The following is a 6,775-nucleotide window of genomic DNA, read 5'->3' as shown; positions in this document are numbered from 1 at the left end:
ATTAAGCATCTCCTATGTGCCAAGTGTCAGCACTGTAACAAGTGTTGGAATTAACCTACTTCTTTATCTTCTCTCCTGCCAGCTGTAAGGCCTAGCAAAGTGTGTAGAACAATGCAATGCTGCTCCAAGACCAGAATAATACAATGTTATTATTATTGGAGTGTGTACACCCTATGTCTAAGGAAGACATTGGACAATAAATCAGTGTTTCTTAACTGGCTTTCTCTTCACAACTCAGTAAGCTACTAGATGCAACCTCTCATTTTCCTCAACATTTTTAGCATCTGTACCTGATTGTACACCCACCGTGGCTTCTTTGAATTATCTATTCTTTATAAACTACCTATTCTTTGAATTATCTATCTTTAATTCTTCTCAGAGCACAAATGCATCCTCATGGGATAGGAACAAAATGCCCATCACCGTTCTGGTTGCCCTCTTTTCTGAGCTCTCTAGCCTATTGACATTCTTTCTCCTTTTGGTAGCTTTCGATTTTATTGAAAATGCAGTTTAGAAAGAATTGCAGTAAACCGACTTAGGGGACTATTTTTAGCCTTGTTCACATGAGAGATCAACTTATTGGAGCAGCAACAATCTTCCAGAGTTCCAACTGCTCTATATGTTCATAAACAAGGAACTGGGGGAAAGTAGCTTCAATTGGCTCTACAATAAACTCATTTTGCCATCTTTCAGTTTCTCTAGATCATTTAGGGAAAATTGAAAATGATTGTAAGCTTCACGTGTAATGTCCAAATGTCTAAGTGTGAAGTTTAGTCTTTTCTCTATTGATAAGCAGATTGTACAAGCATTTTTCAAATTGTGAGTAATTCTGTAGAGTGTTTTAAATAAAGCATCTGTGAGGTTGTCATCATAAAAAAATCAGCTGCCATTATGATAGTAGTATGAGCATATAAGTCAGAAATTTCTTTTTCAGACCAGCTGAAAGGAACTTGAGGATCAGTGCATAAGTCATCTTTCAGCCAATCCAGTTTTTTAACCTTAATCACACCTCCTCCTGTTGCAGTTAGGTTCCTGTTTAGGGCAACATTCCCTTTGCACATAGCCAGGAGATCTTCACCTACATCTGTGCAGTAAACAGCCTTAGCAACCGTTGCTGTGATGATGCTGGCAATCCCAGTGCTGGCCCCAACCTCAAGCACAGTGCAACATTTGAACAGGTCACATTGGAACAAGATGTAGTCAGCTAGAAGGAAAGCTCCTCGCCACACCTGTTTGCCAACATCTTCCAGAGGGGTGGCCGTGGTATACTCTATTTTAACCATATTGTGGTGGATATTTTCTTGCTCTTCTTCACTCAAATTTTCTGCTCCTTGGGTTAGAATTTTAGGATCTTTCTTTCTTTCTTTCTTTCTTTCTTTCTTTCTTTCTTTCTTTCTTTCTTTCTTTCTTTCTTTCTTTCTCTTTCTCTCTCTCTCTCTCTCTCTCTCTCTCTCTCTCTCTCTCTCTCTCTCTCTTTCTCTCTTTCTCTCTTTCTCTCTTTCTTTCTTTCGCTAGGCGATGGGGTTAAGCAACTTGCCCAGGATCACACAGCTAGTAAGTGTTATATGTCTGAGGTGGGATTTGAACTCAGGTCCTCCTTACTTCAGGGCCAGTGCTCTATCCACTGCGCCACCTAGCTGCCCCATTATCTTATTTCTTGGTGGCTCTTTTTGCTTTGTCTCGGAGAAAACCTGTGGTCTTCTTACCACTTCCAAGTGACCGTCATTATCTAACAGAGCTTCTATTCTCATACAAGGGTGAGTCTGAGTTTCATTCCTGTTCAGAAAATCTGTACCATTGTTATTCTTGCCTCAGGATTCCTGAATACTTCTGGCATCATGTAGAGTATTTTCTATTTGAATGTCTTTTTGTTTTTTATGCTTAACTTCAGTATCTTTCCAAGAATCTTTTTTCCACAGAAGTTTAAATTGAGACAGAAAAACAGGTTGGCCAACAGCATTCAGATGCACCACGAGGTTCCTTTTGTTTGGGATATTTAGATGCACGTCAGACAGCACAGTGTCACTTTTAAATGTAATTTCTTCCATAGCTTCCTCCTTTTGTGGGTCCACCATTGTGCAGTGTTGCTATTAATTTGTACAAGAGCATCTGGCTGCCAGGGCAATGCTGAGTCTGAGGGGACCCACCTACCCTCAAGACCATTAGTTGGGGGAAGTCTGAGCCCCCTCCTCCCCTGCCGCTGTGTTTGGTGCACAGCCATGGCCTCCTATTGATATTCTTAAACTGTATTGAACCCTGTCTTCCAGATGGAGTCTGGCCTTGGCAGAGCTCAGAGGAGCTATCACCTCCTCATTCCTGAAATCTGTCTCTTTTGCTTTTCTCTCAGGCTTTGGTGGGGTGCTGGAATTTAACCATCATCTGCCAATCAATCTAGCATTCAAAAAGTATTTATTCATTATTTACTATGTGCCAAGCCCTGTATTGAGCCCAGGGGATACATACAGTGAGAAAGCAAAAATGGACTCTGCCTTCATTCTAAAGGGAGTGATCACATGGCCCAAATAGAAAGCACTAAAACCTGAGGGAACCAGAAAGGGCTCCTGCAGAGCTTGGTACTTGAGCCACATCTTGAGGAAAGCCAAGGATTTTAAGAGATGGAGGGGAGGAAGGAGAGAATTCCAGGCCTAGGGACAGTCAGTGCAAAGGCCCAGAGATAGGAGATGGAGTGTTTTGTGTTGGAACATCAGTTAGAATGGTACAGAGGTGAGAAGAACCATACAGTATGTGGAAGGGAGATATGTCTAAGAAGACTGTTTGATCCTATAGGAATAGGGAGCCATTGGAGTTGATTTTGTAAGAGGTGATGCAGTCAGACCTATGCTTTAGGAAAATCTTTGGCAGCTATGTCCAGGACAGATTGGAGTGGAGAGAGACTTGAGGTAGGGAGTCCAATTAGAAGATGATTGATTACACTTTGGAGGAAATATGAGACATAAAAACATCATGAAACTGATAAATTAGGTATGATTATTCACATTCCAAAAGCAATTTACCAGTGTTTACATTAAGTAATGCTTTTCCTAATGGTTTTCAAATGTGATACCATTTTCTAAAACTTGATATAGCCCCCTCCCCAATTTTCAGAAATAGACCTGTTTTGCAAAGTAAGACACATCCACACAAATCTGATACTCTAGTCCTATAAACTAGAAAGAGAATTTCAGTCACAGAGGACAGTCAGTGCAAAAACCCATAAATGAGAGATAGAATGTTTTGTGTGAGCATTAGATGAGGCAGAGACTGTCTTCTGTCTTTTTTTGTATCTCTAGCACTTAACACAGTGCCTGGCATAAAGTAGATATATAATAAATATTGATTGATTGATTGATTGATAAACATCACATCTGTATCATTCTCACTTCCACTTATTGCCATAGAAGGCAATGAGGAACTATTTATCTGTAGTGAATTCAGTGGAAGCTGGAGAGGAATGTTCTCTTCTTCATAATCCCATCCTTGGGAGGGCCTGAGGTTGAGACTGTGTACAGAATGAAGTTGCTGCAGGTTCTACAGTGCTGACTGAAGCCTTCTAGAGATTTCACTTGGAATGTTCCCCACAGGTAGTGGGGGTGTGTATGGCACAGAATCAAAAGGCAAGCAGGGAGAAGTCAGGGGGCAGACATCCAGGTCTTGAATTCAAAGAGCCAAAGGCGATAGAGGTATTTGAAGCTGGTGCCAATGTTGGTAACATGGGAGTTTAAAGGGCCAGAGGTAGCAGCAGTATCTAAAATAGAAACTAGGCCCTAAATATAAGGAAGTTCCAGGCCTAGGGAGGCAAGGTCCAGGGTCTCAGAATCAAGGATTTGGCATAGAGTAAGCAAGAAGGAGAAGTGTCATGGTACAGTGGCTACAGAGCTGTCCTCAGAGTAAAGAAGACCTGGGTTCATTCAAGTCCTGCCTTAGACATGTTCTAGTTGTGGACAATATAAGTCACTTAATTTCTCATTGCCCCAGGGGATTCTCTAAGGCTTTCAGAATAGATACCAGTATGTATTGGCAGAGGGAGTTCCTCTCCTGGAATTCTTTACACTAATGCAAGCACAGATTAGAAAGGAAGGAAGAGAGGAAGGAAGGAAGGAAGGAAGGAAGGAAGGAAGGAAGGAAGGAAGGAAGGAAGGAAGGAAGGAGAAGAAAGGAAGGATGGAAGGAAGGAGAGAGAGAGAAAGGGAGTGAAGGAGAAAAGAGAGAGAGAGAGAGAAAGAGAGAGAGAGAGAGAGAGAGAGAGAGAGAGAGAAGAGAGAGAGAGAGAGAGAGAGAGAGAAACAATGTTTTGGTCACAACACTGCTTCCTGTCTCTGGCCCATTAATTCCACAACTCGTGTTCTGATATGTTATCTCGGCTTTTCTGCAGGACATTTCCGACCTCTATGTGTACTGGAAATACCTGGCTGCAGCCTTCCCTGCTCTCTCCAAATGAGGTTTCAAACAATGCCATGGTCTGTGTTTACTCACAGCCTCATGGCTGCCAAATAGATATTCCCAAAGCACAGGTGGCCAGGGCACTGAGAGGTTAAAGGCCTTCCTCAGGATCACCCAGCCAGGATGTGTCTGAGAAAGGACTCGAATCCACTTCTTCCTAACTCCAAGGATAGCTCTCTACCCACCATACCATGCCTCCTCTCCTGTTGCTTACCTCATATCAATTCCTTGATTCTGGGACCCCAGGCCTTAATTTCCTGACTTCCACCTTATAGCAAGCCTCTGGGACTTCCTCATGTTCCTGTTTAGGGCCTGGCTTCCAAAGACACTGCTTGTGCCTCCCTCTGTACCCTTTATTTTCTAAACAAACTGACCTACTTGTCATTCCTCATCCCACCTCTGTGCCCTTACATGAACTGGCCTCCATGCCTGGAAGGCATTCCCTCCTCACCTTTGCCTTTTAGAATCCTTAGTTTCATTCACTGATTAGCCCATGAGCTTCCTCCTACTTGAGACCATCCTCCTAGTTACTAGTGCCCTCCCTCCACCCATCATATTACTTTGCATATATTTCAAAATTTTTTTTGTGTGTATAGGTAGTTCTCCATTCAATGTCTAGAACAGCGGATGTCAGTATCTCTGTCCCTCAGGACATCTAGCTCCCTTCAAAGTCCAGCTCAAACCTTACCACTTATATGAGACCTTTCTTGATGGCCCTGGCCTATAGTAGGCCCTTAATTAATGCTTTCTGAATGGGTTCTGAGCCCAGAGATGCCATGGGAAAAAGTTCATAGCACATACTAGAGAAATAGCTTAATTGTGATTCGTGCTAGAAGATAGAACTATATTTAAGAGAAAGTGGGGTTTACTTCAATGGATGTTGGGAAAAGGATCCTATGGCAAGTAGGCCTAAATGAAAGTGGGGGATGGTGGGGATGCATGGGACACAGTCTCATATAATAACCCCAAAGCTTTTTTACTACTGAGCCATTCAGAAAGGTGGCTGAATCTTCCTCCCCTTGTGGTTCCAGTTCTTAATCAGGAACACACTGGGATACCTGGAGCTGACTCCAGCACTTAGTTCACTTTTCATTTGCAAGCTAGGGGAATGCAAAAATCATTCATTTTAATGACCCAATGGCGTAAAAAAAATATAACTGCTGGGTGCCTTCAGGGTTCGTGAGCCAAGAAGAAAGGGTAATGGTTCAGAGGCTGCAGCCAGAGCAATTTATGAATTGCAATGGAATTATAAAGCTGGGTGATAATTACTTGTAAACAGGGGTTCTTTTTGCTTGTATAGCAGCTTTCATCCAGGGGTGTGAAAGCATGCTCATCTTTGTTTTATATGGAGGAGCAATGCAGCCCTTAGGAAATGAGTGACAGAATCAGAGAAGTATCAATGAAGAGTTGGAAGTGCCTCACAATTCATGTTTATGAGGATTAGAAGGTCGACTTGGGGAAGAGAAGAAACAGGGAGAGAAGAGAGTTGCCTTCAAATACTCAAAGGATTGTTGTGAGGAAGAGGTTAGACTCATTCTGCTTGGCCTGTCAAAGGACAGAATTAGGAGCAATGGGTGGAAATTTTAAAAAGAAAAATGTAAACATGACAACCATTTTGGAAGGCAATGGGTAATTATGCAAAATGACTAAAATGTTCATATCCTTTGACTCAGAGAATTCATATACAGCTTATACCCAAGGGAGGCCATTGATAAAAAGAATGTACTCATATGCAACAAAAGGAGCAGCCAGATGATGCAGTGGACAGAGTGCAGGGCCTCAGGAAGACCTGAGTTCAAATACAACCTCAGACACTTATTAGCTGTATTACCTTGGGCAAGTCACTTAACCCTGTTAGTCTCAATTTCCTCACCTGTAAAATGAGCTGGAGAAGGAAATGGCAAACCACTCCAGTATCTTTGCCAAGAACACCCCAGATGGAGACACAAAGGGTTGGAAATGACTGAACAACAAAATAAATACCAAAATATTTACAGCCTCTTGTGATAGCAATGAATTTGAGACCAAAATAGGTGCGCATTAATCAGGGAATAGGTAAATGAATTGTGGTACATGAATGTAATGTAATATTACTATGCTATACAAAATGACAAATGTAATGAATACAGAAACATGATTTTTTCTCTTTTTTGTTGTTACAATTTATTATATAGGATGGCTCTGTGAGAGGGAATGAGAGGGAAATTACGGTGCTGTAAAAAAGAGACAGCAAAACTTCTTTTTAAAAAGTTAATGCTTTTCAAAGATCCTCCAATTATACAAATCATAGAATCATACATTTAGAGCTGGTAGAGACCTCAGAGCCTATTGAGTC

General features: G+C 41.8%; 1 pseudogene; it reads right to left on the bottom strand.

Moving 5' to 3' along the window:
* Positions 1-545: 545 nt before the first annotated feature.
* Positions 546-2,075, bottom strand: LOC110214674 (methyltransferase-like protein 22; annotated as a pseudogene).
* Between the last annotated feature and the right edge of the window lie 4,700 nt (positions 2,076-6,775).

The sequence above is a fragment of the Phascolarctos cinereus genome, unplaced genomic scaffold (assembly GCF_003287225.1).
Source record: "Phascolarctos cinereus isolate Bilbo 61053 unplaced genomic scaffold, phaCin_HiC Scaffold_4;HRSCAF=312, whole genome shotgun sequence".
NCBI classification, from domain to species: domain Eukaryota; kingdom Metazoa; phylum Chordata; class Mammalia; order Diprotodontia; family Phascolarctidae; genus Phascolarctos; species Phascolarctos cinereus.
Note: the sequence above shows the minus strand (reverse complement) of the source record. Positions and strands in the feature narration are given on the sequence as shown.